Raw genomic sequence first — 19,067 nt, forward strand, 5'->3', positions numbered from 1 at the left:
GTGGAAGCAACACTGTAACGTATAGCCTTGGCTGCTGCCTTTCTTTGTGCTGTGCTGAGACCAATGTGCCTCTGTACCTTTCTTTAGAAGAAGGCACATTTCGGCTTACTACGGTAATGGTTGTGTGGAAATGTTGCCCAAAGTCCGCGTAAAAGTATGCGCACTTTAATATGTAAAACATAAATATTGGCTAACGCTAGTAGAATTGCAGATGGATGGATAGTTGAATTGCAGGAATGGCAATGTAATTTTCTAGTATAATCTCACACAGTTCGAGTTAACCTTGAGTTAACGGTAGTTTAAAAAAAAAAAAAAAAGTAGATCTCACAATGCTTTCAGATGTATAGTCATTACGATTAAAAATGAAATTGGCGTAGTAGTTGTAGGTTAGTAATACTGTACTACTTAATAACAATAAACTTTGCTCGTCTTACATTTGTGGTAGCTAAAGTAACTGTATATAGTAAACATTGTATGTTTCCCCAAATATATTTACATGAATTAAACGGTGTTGGAACAAAGTATGCCTCAGCTTAAGCGTTAAAGCTTATAAAGAAGCGGCTGTTTTGTGTGTAATTAAGTGTACCCTGCGTTATGCAACTTTACCACCATGCTGTGACTTATTCACTAGGTGTAAAATGGCACTTTTGTTTGTTTTTTTGTCATTACTTGGATATAAATAAATAGCTGACCCGAAAATATAGGGAAGAATATGTGACAGATACAAATGCATACTGTGATATTTGGGGTCGACTCAGAAAACTGGACGAGTGACCGGTGGGAAATGACAATAGCTTTCAAAGCTGTCCCCTCTAATTCTTTTTCTTTTCTGCAATTTTCACTCTTTGGTTTCCAGTGTGTCTGTTGCTGCAGCCAAGGCTATTTGGGCCTCATGTAAGCCTTGACATAGTGGGCTGCTATGGTGGCTGGCTTATTTGTCTAATAATGTCATTCCTTCCACCCCCACCCCCCTTAGTGATGGAGACTATTTGATATCTGAATGACATGCTAGGTTCCTGTCTTTTACCTGAGTGCCCTTAATCCCAATGACATGGTCAATGGCCTTTTTGTCACTTGCTGTCAGATCCCTCTTGCAGACAGGTCTATCTCTCCCTCCCAATATAGGGTTTTATAGCAACTGGCAGGCTGTTTTACAATTGGATTGTTTTTTTTTGTCTGTCTTTGAGACTCCTCAAAGACAGCTGTCCTCAGATAAAACCCTACAAGCAGGAAAATGGTTTCATCAAAGGGTTCCCTTTTTATATTTTAGTGTAACCCAAATAATTGTAATTCAAAAAATAGTTGATATTTTTCACACATATAATCTGGCTATTAATGGCAACCAGCATGCAGTGTCATATTTTCAGGATTTGCGCAAATACCTGCCCCCTACCCATGGCTGCAGAAGCAGTCATAGTAAAGGGAACTTCTGAAAAGATTAATGTAGGTGAGAGTGAAGTTGCATGTTTGTGATGCACAACTCTTAGTTTTCCAATTTCCCAGTGTTTTAGACAATTAATGGCTGACTGCCCCGCAGCGACTCACTCAACAGTCCACCAGATCTGTTGATACTGTGTTAAGAGCCTACAGGATATGTAAGGATGATACAGAGTAGAACATAGAGGTATTTTACAAAACAGGATGAGCAAGTTGGGCCGGATAAATGAGCTTAAATGTAATGGTCTGGTTTTGTTTACCACATTTACATAGTTGACACCAGGAAGTAGCAAACTCTTTTCGTTTTTGTTTGTGGTATTAGATTGAAACACTCCCTGGTGGTGTGAGTTCAAACAAATGTGATCTAGGACTCAACCATGGCTCATTTGGCCTCCATTCTCCCTCTGCCTTCATCTTTACTAGCCCGTTTTTCTCCCCTCTCCAATTGGTGCCAGTGATAAATCTAATTTATGGCCCGTGGGCTGATTAGAGTGAGAGAGAGAAATGTGTAGTGGAGGAGGGGGATCAGGGCCAGGTAATACATTTGATTTGGTTTCTGCTTTCCCGGAATCTGGCCTTCATTTGATTACAGTTCATGTATTAAACATAACATGGATGTTTGGTCAGAAGAGAGTGAAAGAACAAGTGACAGTTGTTAGGAATATGTGGCCATAGTGTTCACTTCTACACCGCAACAAAAAACAAACGGGTCCTTTACAATGGGCTATTTGAGTATCCCATGTCCCAACTAGTATCCAGACCTGGAGGCTACATGGATGTCTCACAAGCCACATAAGAGCTTTGTAAGAGATGACTGAAATGCAAGAGAGCATTCCTCACCTTATGGTTTTCTGTGGAAGAAGTGTGTCAACATCATTCTTAGAAAAGCAAACAATGATTTCAAAATGGGTCTCACCCAGGAAGGAAATATGAGTGAAATACTTGTGTCCAATTGATGAGTGATTGAATACCTTGTGTCTCATTGTTTCAGTTATCAGCTTGGGTTTAACCAGCCTAATGAGTGATGAACTGGGAAGTAAAAAAACAAATATAATTTGAAGGCCGACATACAACCTGGATTTCAAAATGTTTGGAGTAACATGTGTTGTACAGTGGTCATATATTCACATTTACTGAAGATTTATGATCAACCAATGTTTTCCCTGTCCTGTATGCTTGGGAGTGTTATAGCAGACTTGATGACTCACAATATTCTTTCACCCAACTCAATGAAACGTGAAATTTGTAATATCCTAGTTTGACCCTATTTAACTGGGCAACCTGTTACATGTGCAGCCAGGTTGGACCCTGATCTCAGAGCTTCCCTCTGATGTCTGGCCTGTGATGAATGTAATTGTACTAGGGAGTGTGTGGTAGAGCGAGTGACAATGATTAGCTTTGGAGTGAGTAGCGACTCTAGAGGCATAGTAAGAGAAACAAAGTGTCTCCCCCGTGCTTTCTGACTATGGTCGGGAATCTGTAGCAAGAAAAGTTAACGCCCTCCTTGATTTAATGTTTATGGATAAGGAGAACCAGAAAGTGAGTCGGGGGAAATGCAACGCTACCAAGACACGGCCGAGCGTCGCCGCAATGTGTAGTTACATGTTTTTGAGAGGTACGTCAGGCGACGTTGTAGGGTCAAACGTAGGCTTTGTATCCCCACGTACTTACGTACATACCTACCCACAGCGTTGATTTAACACAGAAGGCTCTTTTCTGCTCCTCTGCGTTTCATTATTTGCAGCAGTAAACATAGAAGTAGGGCTACTCTAGTATCAATTTTGAGGTCAAAGCATGACTCCGTCATGCTGGTTGCTGGTCTGCACTTGTGTACTTGTATCACAAGACAACTCTTTTTACCGAGAAATATCGTAACGTTTTAGTATTGCTACATCTAATACCACGAGATCTCGTCACACCTTGAGCGTCCCTTGGGGAGAGATAAACATCAGTCAATAAATATTTATCATTCTATTCTGACTCACCGCTTCTCCCAGCCAGTTCAGTTTCATTTAAACCCTGTGGCATATTTTGACCTGCTCAGTCCTCCTTCCCTAAATGCATTTGCTCTGTTTGCAGTTTTTTAGCTTATCTTTGTCTTTTTCTAAAGAGCCAAACCTACAATCCCATTGTACAGACTAGTTGGTACAGGTCCTAGTAATAGTCTATAGCTACTGTATATGGGCATACTCTCCACCAGGTGAGCTACCCAGGCGGCCAGTTGTAATACTTTTCAATGAAAATGAGACTAATGATACAAAAAGGATCATTCCCTCCAATATTGTAAGTCATTCCGCAATTGCAATATATAAGGCTAGTAGGGCTGCACAATTAATCAATTTTAATCACAATCACGATTTTGACTTACCACGATCAAATTTGCATGATCGAGCAATTTATAGAACGCTCTGGTTTTTTTGCACCGCATCTACCGCTCCGTAAACCACTGTCTGATCATGTGTCAGTCAGAATTGTTCTCTGCACCCCGTGCAGCTTAGTTTCTAGATGTAGACAGTCACAGAGGACAGAGTAACGGGAGGAAAACTCAACAGATAGGAGTTGTTTATACGTCGGTCTTTAGGTTTACCAGTAAACGCAACATTTTGTCCTGTCTGTGTTGTTTTTCAGACAACAGCAGTGAGCAGTGCTAGTCGGTGCTAGTTAGTGTCTGTTAGCTGTTAGCTCCTCTAGGACGCACCAGCGCTAATGTCCTCGCATCCGCTGCAATGTTGTTTATATGGATATGGTTTAATTTTGCGTTACATGACCTATTTCTTCTGTAAAGCCGTGCCCGTGTTGGATCTCTCCTCTACTCTCTCTCCTCTTACTCTCCGTGCAGCCCCGCCACACAGCGCCGGTCCACATTTCTGACATTTGTCTACAGTTTTCATTTTTTATTAACACAGCTGTATATTGTTAAATATGAGGCCATTTGGGCCATAATCGTGCAGCCCTAAAGGCTAGTATATAATATCAGTCAGAATAATCACAATTAGATATTTTCCTATAAGGGGTGACCCCATATAGTCGACTAGTCAACAATTGGATCTAAGGAGCCTGATGCGTTAGACTGGGTAAACCCAGCCAGATCTGCCGGTGTTTTCAATTAGCCCTGCAGCTCAGGCTGGAAACCTGCACATTATTCTATCCTGCTTCCGTTACAAATTTGCGGGAACCAATCAAAAACAGACTTATCCACCTGGCGCGCGCTGTTGGTGGGTTTAACACGATGACAATAGAGAAGCAACCAAGCAGCTTTTTGTTTACATGCAATACGGCGGCCACTGTAGCGCAGCAACCCGTTATTGCCGCTGAATGGGTAAATCATATAGCCTATTTTGAAATATATTTATTAATCAGAGCACTCACATAAGAACGTAGTACTAGCAGAGTGACAATTTACTTTTTAATTTATGAACGATTCTCTGTTAAAATCAGCAAGGGGTGGGGCGTCTGGATGGCTCACCTGGTAGAGCCCATGTAAGGAGGCTTGGTCTTTGGTGCTTTGATTCTGACCCACGGCCCTTTGTTGCATGTCATTCCCTCCCCCATTTCTTGTCTTCAACTGTCCTATCTAATAAGACCTAAAATGCCCAAAAGAAATCTTTAAAAAAAAAGAATTCTGCAGGGGGTGGAGCTATAAACAACTGTCTGCGGCTTGACTGTTCTCTCGTTGACTGCATGGATGTATAAGATAGCTAGATACATCGTTGGAGGTGGGCCCCATTTATTCCTATGAGAGTTGCCAAGTGGTCCATGAAGCCAAAAAAGTTGCAGTTTCTATTAACGTTTACAAAAGTGCTTATTTTGCCCTTGTCAATCTCAGATACTTTTTCTATGTGTCTGACAATATTATAGACAGGATTTCTAAGGAGGTCAGCCCTTCTCTTTTTTTTACACATAAAAACAATTGCTTGGTGGTTCGATCCCTGGCCCTGCAGGCCCATGTCGAAGTGTCCTTGGGCAAGACGCTGAATCCCGAGTTGCTCCCTATGCTGTGCATAAATGTGTGTGAATGTTTATCTGATGAGCAGGTGGCACCTTGTATGGCAGCCTCGGCCACAGTGTATGAATGTGTGTGAATGGTTCCTGTACTATGTAAAGCGCTTTCAGTAGTCGTTAAGACAAAAGGGCTATATAAGAACATTTAGATCATTCAAAGTCAATAGAAATAAAATAAAACTGAAAAGCAGTTTTAGGTTGGCTTTCAACCAGCCTTTCAGTGGCAAAAACAGCGAAATTGACTAATGGATGAAATTGATACACATTTGCCCCATAGCGTTACATTGCAGCCTGGTCTGTAGCTGCCGGTTACAGCATTCACGCTTAATACTTGACCAGTTTTGACCAGTCTGTTGTTCCGATCAGTCATTTACACTCAAAAACATAGGAAATTAGAGTCCAGGTTGAAAGAAGAAAAAAAATTACCCTTTAATCTGCTGCGTGTAAAAATACCAGAAGGATCGGCACACAATGACTCCACACTATGGATCCCATAAAACAGGCGCAATCCACCGGCTGAGCCGGCTACTTCCGCTTTGGCACTCCAGCTAATTTGACTGGGGATAAAATTATTTAATCATGCAACTTTTCTAGGCTAAATGTTATCGGACTGACTGTGCATCCAAAGCTCCAAGCTGGGTGTTTTCAGTAGAGCGCTTGCATTTTCAGCTGGGAAAAATGTTTTTGTGGACAGTCTTATAAAAGTAACGCCAGTGATTGTCCAATTGTGTTTTTGACCCCTTTATTTTGTCTTCTACTTAAAGGTCACATGACATGGTGCTCTTTTGATGCTATTTTATACCCTTATTGGTCCCCACCACCATATCTGAAGTCTCCTTCCCAAAATTCAGCCTGGGTGCAGAATTACAGCCACGAAAGCCAGTCCCCCAATTAGCTTTTCTTAGTATGTGCCATTTCCGAGTCTGTAGCTTTTGAGGAGGGGGGGGCAAGGTGGAGGCTGGTGGTGTGGCCTTGACCAACTGCCACTTTGCTCGTTTAAAAGCCATGATTTCTCTCTCCCGTGGATAGGCCAAGTTCTCTGGGCGAGCAAAGCAGACAAAGGGGAGGTAATCTCTCTCCTTATGACCTCATAAGGGGCAAGATTCCAAATCGGCCCATCTGAGCCAAACATGATACCCAGGGCTCGGTTTACACCTATTGCCATATCTAGCCACTTGGGGACCATAGGTAAGCTGGGGGAACTCATATTGATGTCAAAAAACTCAAGGGAATGCCATGGGACCTTTTAATCACTTTTACATAATTTTTTCAAGAACGAATTGTGCCTGTAAGGCAAATTTTCTGCATGGTTTACTGGCTTGCAGTGGTTTTGGTGTTCAAGAGTATGATCACAGCATCAGATGATACCAGAAAGATGAACTGAATCGAACTGATGTAGCATTGCAAAGTGGCACAGATGGACAGACAGAGACAGGCTCCCCGATGGTGTGCATGTGGTGCAATATTCTTCTGCCTGCCAGAGAAGTGAGGTCAATCTGAGTGGAGCAGAGTACTGTCTGGATTTGAACAGCAGCAGGGAAGAGTTCAGAAAACTGAAACATTTATATTGTCAACTTCACTTATAGAATTTCACTCTCCTGTGTTTATTTGTATTATATATAAACAAAATGCATGTTTAAAACCTGTCTTGTATCCTGCACTGTAGTGCAGTAGTCCAGATTTTGCTTCCTTGTGCTGTGTTGTTTGCTTGTGAAATGTGCATCTTATATCTTTTGCCTGGTATTTTGATGGCCTCTTATTTACCAAGACGGAAAGGGGTGGATATGGGGTGGAGTCAGGGAACCAGCTGCCTCCAGTCAGCATCAGAATCCATCTGGGGGTCAGGCTGGGTGAAAATAGGGACATGGCTAGCACATGACAAGAGAGAGATTTGTGCAAAACAACAGACTATCACTAGAAAGAAGGAAGAAAAGAGGAATATTGATGGAGGCAATATCACTGAGAAAATACAGGACCAGTGATGACAACAATATAGAGTGGGAGGGTGACAGAAATGGAGAGGGAGATGGTTCATATTTTGAAAATGGAAAAGCCTGATATGAGTAGACTACAGCATTAAAGTTGTGATGTATCTGATGCAGATAGATAGAAAGTATACTGTACCACAAGGAAAAGAGGGGAATGGAGGAGCAGTGCTGTTTCTGGGCAGATGTTTGTACATTAAAAGGCGACATACCATTAAGTAAGGGTGTCATCGAAATTAATGCTGCGTTCCAGGCAACCCGTAACTTGTTTCCACAACCCTCTATCCATGAAAGTGCCCTGTAACGGCAGTCACACCCGTAACTTACTACTTGTGAACTCGTACCAGATCGTTGTACTCCCAGTTACAGTTTTTGACATCACACATATAAACAACAATGTCGGCGCCTGTTGATTCTGTACAGATGCTGGTAATTAACAGTGAGCAATGGAAATAAAGACATAAATATAAACGTAAATAGGCAATATAAAGTGATTCCGCATATTGTAATCAAAACAATACACATACGATTGTTTAATGAAGCCCAAATATGTTGCAGACTAGAAATTGCTTGTATTAGCTAACACTAGCTAACGTCAACGGTAGGTAGCCGCTAGCTAGAAGCATTTGTGTTGACTTTGCCTGGAACACAACCAAGTCATTAGTCATGACTTGAAGTCCCAATCTCGATTTTTGAATGAAAAAATGGAATTGTCAATGGTGCCACGCCCCCATGTTGCGTCCGGTTGGCTTGTCAAGCATAAAAAAAGTGTTGCAGTGCTGCAAGTCAACCGCCTCTAATTAAGCTACAGCCAGTCAAAAGTTAGCATGGCAACTGCAGATGCAGGAGACCCATCGACAGAACTTGAACCCCTCTTTCTGTTTCACTGAAGTCGCCGGTGTGGAAGTATTTTGGTCAAGGCAGCGCTGTGACCATTGTCTTCAAGGCACCTTGTCAGTACCAGATGTGAGTCGAGTGCAGATTTAAGTCGCGCATGCGTCACTTTACTACGAGTGAAGCTGTGAGTTGCACATGCGTCACTTTGCGACAAATAGCATACAAGATGCTAACGAGAGACTTCTGTAATGTCAATACAGTAAAAATGGACCTACGGCAGACCCTCCGAAGTGTCTGCCCGTCTGCAAACTATATGTGTATATATATATATATATATATTTTTTTTTTTAATTGTAAAGTTTACAATTTGACTGAAGATATACATAGTAAGTTATTGTTACATTATGTTAATAAATGTTTTAAATTTGACAATGCAGTGTGGTACTGCGAACAAAGATATATTATCAGATATTATATTGCATAAAAGTCTAGTCTAAAAATGGCATAGCAACCTGTGCTTTTAAAAAAAAATATATTGTATGGTTGACTATTGGTGCTGTAACAAAATGTTATTTACACTATGAGATTTTTGATAAATGATTTAATGACTTTAATTAAATGATTTAATGACGTAGTGGGTAAAGGTAAATAATAGAACATCTAAAACAGTCTGGTAAGTTCAGAAAATTACATAACTTTACTGTAATGCAGCCTGTAAAACCAGGAAAAGACAACACTTACCATATTACGATATTATGATCTATCCAAAATCCAAGACAATATCTAGTCTAATATCGCGATATCGATACAGCATTGATATATTGCTATAATATATATACTACATAACAGACAGCCAGCGGACTGCGAGGAGATACACTGAATTTTATTGTATTGTATTAGAATCACAGACTCCATCTTTCGGTTTTCTATTTATCTGCGATTGCAAGTCTGGTAATGTTATCTTTTTTTTAAAGATTATTTTTGGCTTTTTTTAAGATGGCTTTTTTTGCCAGCTGTAGTCAGGAAAGTGGGACAGAGGGGGACAACGTGCAGGAATGAGCTGCGGGTTTGAATTGAACCCAGGCCACTGTGGTAAGGACTGAGCCTTAGTACCTACGCCGTTACCAGGGCACCCCTGATAATATTATAATAGACATGATATTATAAAGACAAAAATACTTTTATTTGGGCTGCAATTACACAGCATATCTCTCCCCTTTTAAGTTAGAAATTTATAGTTAGCTTCTTTGCATTCTTTGCAAAATACACACGTATAGCTTTTAGAAAATGAATCCAGAATCAATAGCTTGCTCATACATGAGTACTTTTTTATGCAAAGTAGTTTCGGTAAAATAAGCTATTGTCTGTTCACCTAAGTTAAACCGGGGCAGTAATAAGTAGAGAGCCACACTCAGCTAGCATGTGTCATCGTCCTAGATGTCAGAGGAAAATGGGGCAAAGAAGCAGCTAAGTGGATCCTTCTCTCTGATCTAGTCAGCCTTTGATCTATTTCTGGTGGGTGCTGGTGGTAGAAGTAGAGGGATTTGCTCCAAAAATGAGTGTCATCAAGCCATTGCAAACCATTGTCTGTGATCTTTTCCTACTTCTCTGCACTATCAAACTGTTTTCTGCCCTCGCCTGTCTTTCCTCTTTATTTACCACAACAAAGGCATCCTCTGAGCCATGAGCGGCTGATTAGGTTTTCCCTTTTAAGTCACTTTAATGTCTCCTTCAATTATTGTTTGTGGGCACAAAGATATTTATCATCATGGCAAAAAGGTGCTAAGTAGCCACTTGAAGTGGGTTGATGAGAATCTAATTAAGATTAAGTGTTATCCTCTTGTAAGTAACTAAATTTTTGAACCCTGCCTTTCAGTCAGACCAAATCATTCAAATGCCCGTTTGTTCAATGTGTTCCTGTATGCTGTCCCAGTCCAGAGAGCACCTTTTGATAAATATTTAAACGGAACGAAATGCAATAACAACAGGCTCTTAAAACCCAATTGTTTCTATTTCCGGCTTTTGATAAGACAGCAGATTTAGTTACACAGTCATCCGATCATTATTCTCTAGGCAATGTCGTACCCGGTCTTTGGGCTGCCCACAGCCCCTTTATGGCAATGTCTGTAATGCTGAACAAATTGGTACCTATATCTATGTCCTTTCGTGTGTGTGTGTGTGTGTGTGTGTGTGTGTGTGTGTGTGTGTGTGTGTGTGTGTGTGTGTGTGTGTGTGTGTGTCTGTGTCTGTGTCTGTGTGTCTGTGTCTGTGTCTGTGTCTGTGTTAATTAATAATGTAGCGTGTTTTAAATGACGGAGCCCTGCGTTTCCCTGGGAAGTAACTTGTTCCTTTTTATGAATATTTCATTATAGTATCTAATTAATCCAGTCAGTCTAGGCAATCATAACTAACTAAAAGCCCCCTTGCTGCTCTGGTGTAAGGCAGCTGGGCCTAAATCTTTTCTAACCTGATTACTGGTGATGCTGATGGACTCAGATTCGTGATGAGCAAGTGTCGTTCATTGGATTGAATGATTGATGTCAGCCAGCTTGTTAGTTGGGAAGACACATGCAGACTACAACAGAGAGTGACAGATGCCAAACAGAGGGCCGTCACATGAGAAACCTTTCTGTGTGTTTTATAGAGCAGAGCACAGAGTATATTTAAGTGCCGCTCCTACCGGGGGGGGGGGGCACCATTGATTTGATTTGTCTTTCGTGAAGGTGCCTACTCGTCAATTTTGTCTGCTAGCAAACAGAAAAATGTCTAAAAGCTGCTGTGTGGTGATATTCACTACTAACAGGGTAAATAACCCATAACTAGATCCCCCAGTCTTCACATTGTTCCTGCTGATTCATCATATCTATATTCACTTTTGTCATCATAAAAACTTAGTTTTTCTGGTTGGCAGCTTATAAAAACGTATGGGTTATTTACCCTACCCCACCACACACCAGCTTTTAGGCATTTTTCTATTTGCTAGCAGATGAAATTGACAAGGAGGCAAGTCAATGGAGAATTGCTTCCCCCTCCACTCAGACTTATCATAGATTCATACATAACAGCAACAGCTGTGTCTGTACTGGACTTGTTCAGCCAGTACTGCTCTGTGTCTGTAAGCTCAGTCGAGTGCAAAGAAATACCCATACATGTAAGTGACATACAGCATATTGACTTAACAAAGTTTCAATCGATGAAGAGGTGGCGCATCGTGATGCACCTGGATATCGAATCAATTTGAATGGTTGGCATGATAATCCTAATCAAATCATGAGACCAGTGGAGTTCACACCCTATGTCCCACACATTTAAAACTGTCCTATATAGTGTTCTCATTCATAGCATTCTTTTTCGATGTCTCACTATGGGATCCCGCCTCCTGCTATTCCTCAGACAGCTTTATCTCATTACCCCAAATCCTGTTTGGCTGGTGATCGAGTCCGCGTCACGTGGGTCCATCCCCCTTAATGCTTACGCTACGACGGGGACCCATTCTAAAACCTCTTCTCGCTTCGAAGCATATCTCAGTCGTTGCAGGCTAGCTAGCTAAACTGTCCACAGACCGGAGCCATCCTAGCAAACTTCTCCGTCCCGGCGCTAGCTGCCTTCGACACGACTCTTCGTCTCACCACAGACTGGAGCGTTATCCGCCTACCGTTTCACGTAAGGCTATTTCTGCGCGTTAGCACCCAGCTACTGCTCAGTATCTTCGCTTTAGCACTCCTGCTAACGAATGTCTTCTGAACGTCCCTCACACCAAGACACAAGACTCAGGGGCTCGATTTTGCCTTTGTGGTAACAAAATTTCGAGCAGGGAACCACCAGGTCTGCTCTTTTGCCTCGGCTGGAACCGCCCCCCCGGGCCCGTTGAAGCCCCTGGTTCGTGCAGGCATTGTGCCTGCTTTACCATGAAGAGCCTTCGCCGAGGGCTAGCGCCCAAGCTACTTGTCGGGGAAGGACCCATACCTGCCCACACCAATTTGCCGGCGCAATGAGGTGTCTGGTGCGATGCCGTACCTGCCCGGTCCACGGGGGCCAGCTGGCGGGCCCGGGCGGCCCCGCTCGCGAGGACTACTCACTGGAAACTCGAGGAGAGGACTCCTCGGAGCTCCTCATATAAAGGGAAAGACGAGGACGATTTGAAATGTTCATCCCCTCCCCCAGGTTTGTCAAGCCTGATGCTGTGTCTGCCTTCGAGACGGGACGAAGTGTACCAGCTTCCCCCTCCCAGTATGGACATGCAGGACGTGTGTAAACGCGCTGCGTCCAGGCTGAACATCCTTGGCCCGCGGTCGTGGTGGAGCCCCCCCGATCACCTATGATGGGAGAAATTGCCCCTGACCAAGAGGTCGCAAAACCTACTCTCCAGTTTTTCCTTAACTGCTGGAAAGGTATCCTCTTCGGGGAACACCCCCCTTTTCAGCGGAAAAAACCCCGATTCAGGGAGCTTCCTCCCTGGAGTTTGAGGGCATGGAGAAGCTTGGAATGTCCCCATGCCCCCGATGGAGCCGTTGGTTGCAGCCCACCTCCACCCGCGGTGACTGCTGAAACCTCACGGACCCCCACACTGCCGTCAAGGCGGACCGTTTCCAGTCTGCCTTGAACGAAGAGGGCGTATAAAGCGGCAGCTTTAGCGGTAAAGCTCTGAATGTCCCCTTTCCATGCTCACAGCGTCCCAAAGCGAGCTGTGTGAGGACATGGTCACCAAACCAGACCCTGCTTGTGGGAAGAGATAACTGTGATCACGGACATCTGCCTCCGCGTGCAGCGCTGTGCAGTCCGGGCCACAGGTAAATCTATGGGGCTAATGGTTCTACAGGAAAGGGCTAGATGGCTCAACCTGACGAACCTGTCTGACAGGGAAAAGAGGACATTTTGGAAACTGCCCGTCGTCCCGACGGGGTTCTTCGGCCCCCGCTCTGGCCTCAATGCAGCAGAGGTGTGAGGCGAAGAAGAAGGAGGACGAGCTCTTTCAACTTGCCTTCCCTCGGAAAAGGCAGAGCCCCCCCCGCCTCCAGCACGCCCCCATCTTTCTCTCAATCGTCTTGGGGGTCTGCTCAGTCAATTCCCAAGCGGCAACCCCAACCCGCCCCAGCGGCCCCACCCCCAGCAGAAGGCAGGGGACTGGCCCAGAAAAGCTCCTGCGCAGACGACTGCCCCCCCGGGACAGCCAGCCCGGCAGCTTTTCAGCAGGTAAAAAAAGAAGAAGGGGTGTTGACAAACGGTCTCCTCCAACCGCGTCGGGGCTGGAATTTCCCCGTTCCCAGCCCCAGTTTTTGTGTTCGTAAGGTGTGGCCCCCAACGTCCCGTTGTGGCGCGCGCTGCCAGACGGCGCGCCCCCTCCAAGGGAAGCGGAGACTTTTTTGCGGCGATGGAGCCCTGCCCCCCCCCAAGTCACCTAAGCACACACTCACTCTGTTAAACAGAATTAAAGCATGTTTCACTGTCGCATCCAGACATAATGTCGAGGCGCAGTTCGAAAAAATGAACAAAAAGCAAACGGCTCATTGGCTTCCACGCCCCAGAGAGGAGCCAGGGCTCCTCTCGGACGGGGGATGCCAACGCCCCGTCAGTGCACTAACACTTCGCGCATGCGCATTCCCGACCAGGTTTTCCTTCCGAGTCCCGCCACTAATGGCCTCATAGCTCAGTTAATGAGGGCACAGAGTGTAAGGGACACGTTGGGGGCTGCCACTCCTCTCTCTTATCAGAGAGAGAGATGGACAGCTATCACAATTCAGCCGGGGTACTGAGAACAATATCTCGGGGCTACAGGCTTCAATTTGCTGTTACCCCCCTCGCTTCTGGGGCATACTCGTACACAGGCCGGGGGAGTCAGCTCGCGTTCTACCAGGAGGAAAATTAAATCTCGCTGTTAAAAGGAGAGCGATAAGTGTAGTGCCCCCGAGCTGAGTCGGGCGGCTTTACTCCGGGTTATTTTCTGGTCCCGAAACGGGAGGGAACGAATTCGCCTATCCTTGACCTGCGGGCTCTGAACAAATACCTCCGAAAATACAAATTCAGGATGCTCACTCAGCGTCTCTGCTTCGTCTGGTGCGCCAGGCGACGGGTTTCACATCTGTCGATCTGAAAGACGCGTATTTCCATATTGCGATCTATCCTCCGCACGGGAAATATCTGAGGTTCGCTTTCGGGGTGTCTGTTACGAGTACAGAGTGCTTCCCTTCGGTCTGTCTCTGAGCCCGGGGGTGTTCGTGAGGTGTCCGAAGCAGCTGTAGCCCCGTTAAGGCGGCAGGGTCTCCGTCTGGCTACATATCTGGACGATTGGCCCCTTTTGGCACAGTCAAAAGCAGAGTCTGTGACGCAAACGCGCATCCTCATCCACCATTGACCAATCTGGTTTTATAATAAAACACAGAGAAGGTGTGCTTTCCCAGTGAAAAATATAATATTTCGGGGGCTATCTCTGGACTCGGTGCCCTTTCACACCCCCTGTCGGCGGAGAGAGTGAGGGTTATCGGGCTTGTCTCGCGCTTTTCGACTACGCGGGTCCGTTGTTTTCAGGATAGTCTGAGGTTACTGGGCTTATGGGGGCGGCTATTCTGGTGATCCCACTGGCCGCCTGTTTATGAGGGATTTCCAGCATTGGGTTCCCCCCTCAGGCTGGATCCTGTGCGTCATGGCGCACGGAGGGAAACGGTTACTGTGGAGTGCGGAATGGCGCTGCGCCGCTGGAGGCATCCGGGCTTTCCCTTGGCGCAGGGAGTACCTTGGGCACCGCCCTTTGGCTCGGAAGGGGGTCACCACGGACCGAGCCTTTCGGGCTGGGGGGGAACACGGAGGGCCGTTTTGTGAGAGGCGTTTGGAGCGAGAGTTCCGGCGCTGTCACATAAATTACCTCGAGCTCCTGGGGGTGTTTCTCCCCCTGAGGCGTTTTCCTGCCGCTTCCAACGGACACCATGTTCTGGTGAGAACGGACAACACGACAACGTACCTATATAAACCGTCAGGGGGGCTTGCGTTCCCGTCATTTACACACCTGCACGCAGATGATACTGGGGAGCAGCAGGCACCTGCTGTCTCTGAAGCGACACATGTCCCCGGGCTCTGAACCACGTGCCCGATTTGCTGTCCAGGGCGCGCCGCTGTACGGCAACTGGACTCTGCACCAGCCCTTGTGGGGCAGGTGTGGGCGCCTATGGCCGGGCGAGTGGACCGTTTTTTTATCGAAGACAATGCGCAGTGTCCGCTGTTTTTTCTCAATACCATCCAGACGCGCCTCTGCGTGGGCGCGGGTCCCCCCAGGGTGGCGTCAGCTCTCCTGTACGCTTTCCCTCCTCTGGTCTGATACCCCCAACTCTATCCAGGTGAAGAGCACCAGTGCAGGGTGATTCTTATAGCTCCACACTGGCCAGCGATGCACTGGGTGGCGAGATTTATCTGCTCCTTTGGCGGACAGCCGTGGCAACTCCCACTACGCAGGGACATGCTGTCCCAGGCGGGGGGACAATCTTTCACCCGCCCCCAGAGTGTCTGGCGCTATGGGCTTGGCCCGTGATGGTGCAATTTAAACACGTCGGCTCCCACAGACGTATTAACACTATTCAAGTGCCAGGCTTCCTCCACCAGACACTGTATGACTGTAAGTGGGGGGTGTTTTAGGATGGTGTCTCAGGGAGGACATGGGCTCTTTTCAGTGCCCTGTTGGCGCCCAAATTTGTCATTTCTTGCAGGACTTTATTTTACAAACATAAACCTTCTCCACCATAAAGGGTACCTGGCTTTCCATTGCGCTTGTCATGTGGGGTTTGATGGTAAAACAGCTGCCCACACCTTTTGGGTTTTCCGTTTTATGAAGGGTGCCGACGGCTGCTCCCTGTTTCCAAGCGTTGACTCCCCCAAAAGGGACCTGGGGGGGTGGTGTTGGATGGGCTTGCTAGCCCCCCTTTTGAACCCTGGGGAGGTTGACCTAAGCATCTTTCTTTTAAGACAGTGCTGCTGCTGGCCTTGGCGTCTGCAAAACGGTTGGCGACATTCATGCGCTTTCTGTGCTCCGTCTGCACCAGTTTGCCCGGGCGTGTCAGGTGTTATTGAAAAACCTAATCCTCCTTTGTGCCCAAGGGGTTGGCTCATGCTCTCCCATTTGACCTTTTGGCGCTCTGTTCCCCGCCTTCTCTTCCCAGAGGAACGGGGGTTTGCACGCGCTGTGTCCGTTTTGTGCTCTGCACTTTTTACATGGACAGGGCTGCAGGTTTTCGACGGAAATGACCACTCTTTGTGTCCTGGGCTAAACCCCCCCAGGGGAAAGCCTGTGACAAAGCAACGGCTGTCCCATTGGGTTGTGGAATCCATGCTCTGGCTTACACGTGTCAGGGTGTGCTGGCCCCACAGGCCTGCGTGCTCACTCAACTCGCGGCCTTGCTGCCTCCTGGGCCTTATTTAGAGGCGTTTCAATCCAGGACATTTGTCATCAGCATGCTTGGTCTTTACCTCTCACTTTGTTCGTTTAAAACTGGACGTCTCTGCGCCGAGCGTGGCACGTGCAGTATGGCACTGAGCCATCGCTGGAGCGGAGCATTGCTACCTGAGTGCCGGTGTTTTTTGAGTAAGCTTGTCTGGCAATACGGGAGTTCCCCATATCCCATAGGAGACATCGAAAAGAATGCTATGAATGAGAACTTAGGTTTCTTGCGTAACCCCGGTTCTCGAGTAGCATGATGAGATGTCTCACCAACAACCCTTCTTTCTGGGGCAAGCGAAAGAGTGCTTATTTGGAAAGTGTCCGCGTCGTAGCGTAAGCTATTTAAGGGATGGACCCCGTGACGCCCACACTCGTCACCACCAAACAGGATTGGCGTAAAGAGATAAATGTTCTGAGGAATACGCAGGGAGGCGTTATCCCTAGTGAGACATCTCACTCATGCTACTCTGAGAACCGGGTTTCCAAGTAACCTAAATTTTATAGCCAAGCCCACATGTTTTATTTTGATAAGATTAGTTTTTTTTTGGCATTTTAGGCCTTTAATGACAGGACAGCTGAAGACATAACAGGGGAGAGAGAGGGGGAATGACATGCAGCAAAGGCCCGTTGAGGAGTAAACCTCTATATATGGGCGCCCACTCTACCAACTGAGCTATCCAGGTGTCCAGCATACTTGTGTTTTACGACTTTATCACCCAAATGCCTATTAATGTCATACCTAACACAAATGATTTAGAAGTGTGTGTGTGTGGAAGTATGATTACATATCAACACTCAACATGTGAGGGAATTCAGAGTGGCAGGGTGGTTGTTCTCCTCGTGAGCGTTAATCGTGATTTAGCAGATTAAGGAAGTCACACTTCCCTGGATGATCCCCATGTGCTCTGGCCAACATTGATACTAACAAAAGGCCACCAGCATACAACCAGGCAGTCCTTCCTACCACAGACTGCAATTTACCCCTCACCTAACGTACATGCTGCACAAGTTGAGTGGTGAAATCATATAAACACACATCTTGTGTTTTTGAAGTGACAGAAGCATGCTGCTTGTTAACCTCTGTCTGGCTGACATACACAGTGACTCATGCAGCCAAAGGCAACCAACTGGCGTCAAATGTGGCCACATTGCTAGAAATACTGTTTCTAACATCAGTAAATCTTAATGTATGCAGTCCTTCTGTCAAGATAAGTCAGTCAGTGTATTTTTACATGTATAGCACATAATGTATGGGCTTGTTTCAGTTTTTAAAGATTTTACTGCCATGAAAAGGCCTAATCTCCTTGCAGTGGCTTCTGCACCAGGCCCCGAGAGAGAGAGAGAGAGGGGAAAAGAGAAGAGAGAGAGAGAGAGAGGGGGAGAGAGAGAGAGAGAGAGAGAAGATAGAGAAGAGAGAGAGAGAGGAGAGAGAGAGGGTTGCACAAAAACCAGCAGTAACCTTTTGAAGTAATTAACAGATTTAACAGATTACACTGCAAAAGAGTCTTTCTCTCTGTACTGCTTATAACAAAGGTTTTGTGTGTTATTTTAAAATGGCCATAGTGGGCATACACATACATTTTACTAAGCAGTCTTAATACAGACTGTAAATCCAAATATTGACAAAAAAAACCATTTTAAAGTAACGGAGCAGTGTTCTAAAAATGACTTGTGTGTGCTGCTATTTAATGAATGAACTCCTTGTGTCCCTTTTGCTGCAGTTGGCACGTTTCGTTCTTTATCTTTAGTTTTCTTTCTCCTATATCTCCTACCCTCTTTCCCCTATTGTTATCTTTCTTTATCACCTCCTTTTTTTTGTTCATGCTAGAGGTAGTAGGGTGTTTTGCTGTTTTCTGGTAATGAGAGGCCTTACAGAAAGGAGATATGTGGGACCACTTTTACAATGATCAGTATTGATTATCCTTAGAAGCTCGCCGGAGGGGTGGGGGTTTGGTAACAGGGGGACAGCTAAAGAAAGACATTCTTCTGTTGCTAAGAGACAGTAGTTGGCATGGTACTGGGGAGTGACGTGGCAATGGGTAATGGAATGACAGCACCTGTCTGCTCAGGCTAATCAGAAGTGGGTTTTCAGCTGTCACACTTGTGGATCAAATCATTCTGTTGGCTGAGGAATGTATACTACTACTAGCCTATACTTTATTTTTATTAATATTCTATTACTACTACTTCTACTGTTTTGTGGGACAATTATGTATTCTGGCTTTCACATACAGTGGTATATTGCTGAAATGAGCTTCACACTACTGAATTTGCATTCAGACTGCTGTCACAGATTAATCCTTGGATGTAATCATTCAGTGACTACACACATCACTGCAGAACCACAGAATTCAATAGAAAAACACAGAGTTACATTAAATTAA

General features: G+C 45.4%; 1 protein-coding gene across 1 annotated transcript in view; it reads left to right on the plus strand.

Annotated features, from left to right (window-relative positions):
- The window catches only part of sbno2b (strawberry notch homolog 2b), a 69,237-nt gene that overhangs the window by 1,004 nt on the left and 49,166 nt on the right, over positions 1 to 19,067 (plus strand).

The sequence above is a fragment of the Etheostoma spectabile genome, chromosome 9 (assembly GCF_008692095.1).
Source record: "Etheostoma spectabile isolate EspeVRDwgs_2016 chromosome 9, UIUC_Espe_1.0, whole genome shotgun sequence".
Classification (NCBI taxonomy): domain Eukaryota; kingdom Metazoa; phylum Chordata; class Actinopteri; order Perciformes; family Percidae; genus Etheostoma; species Etheostoma spectabile.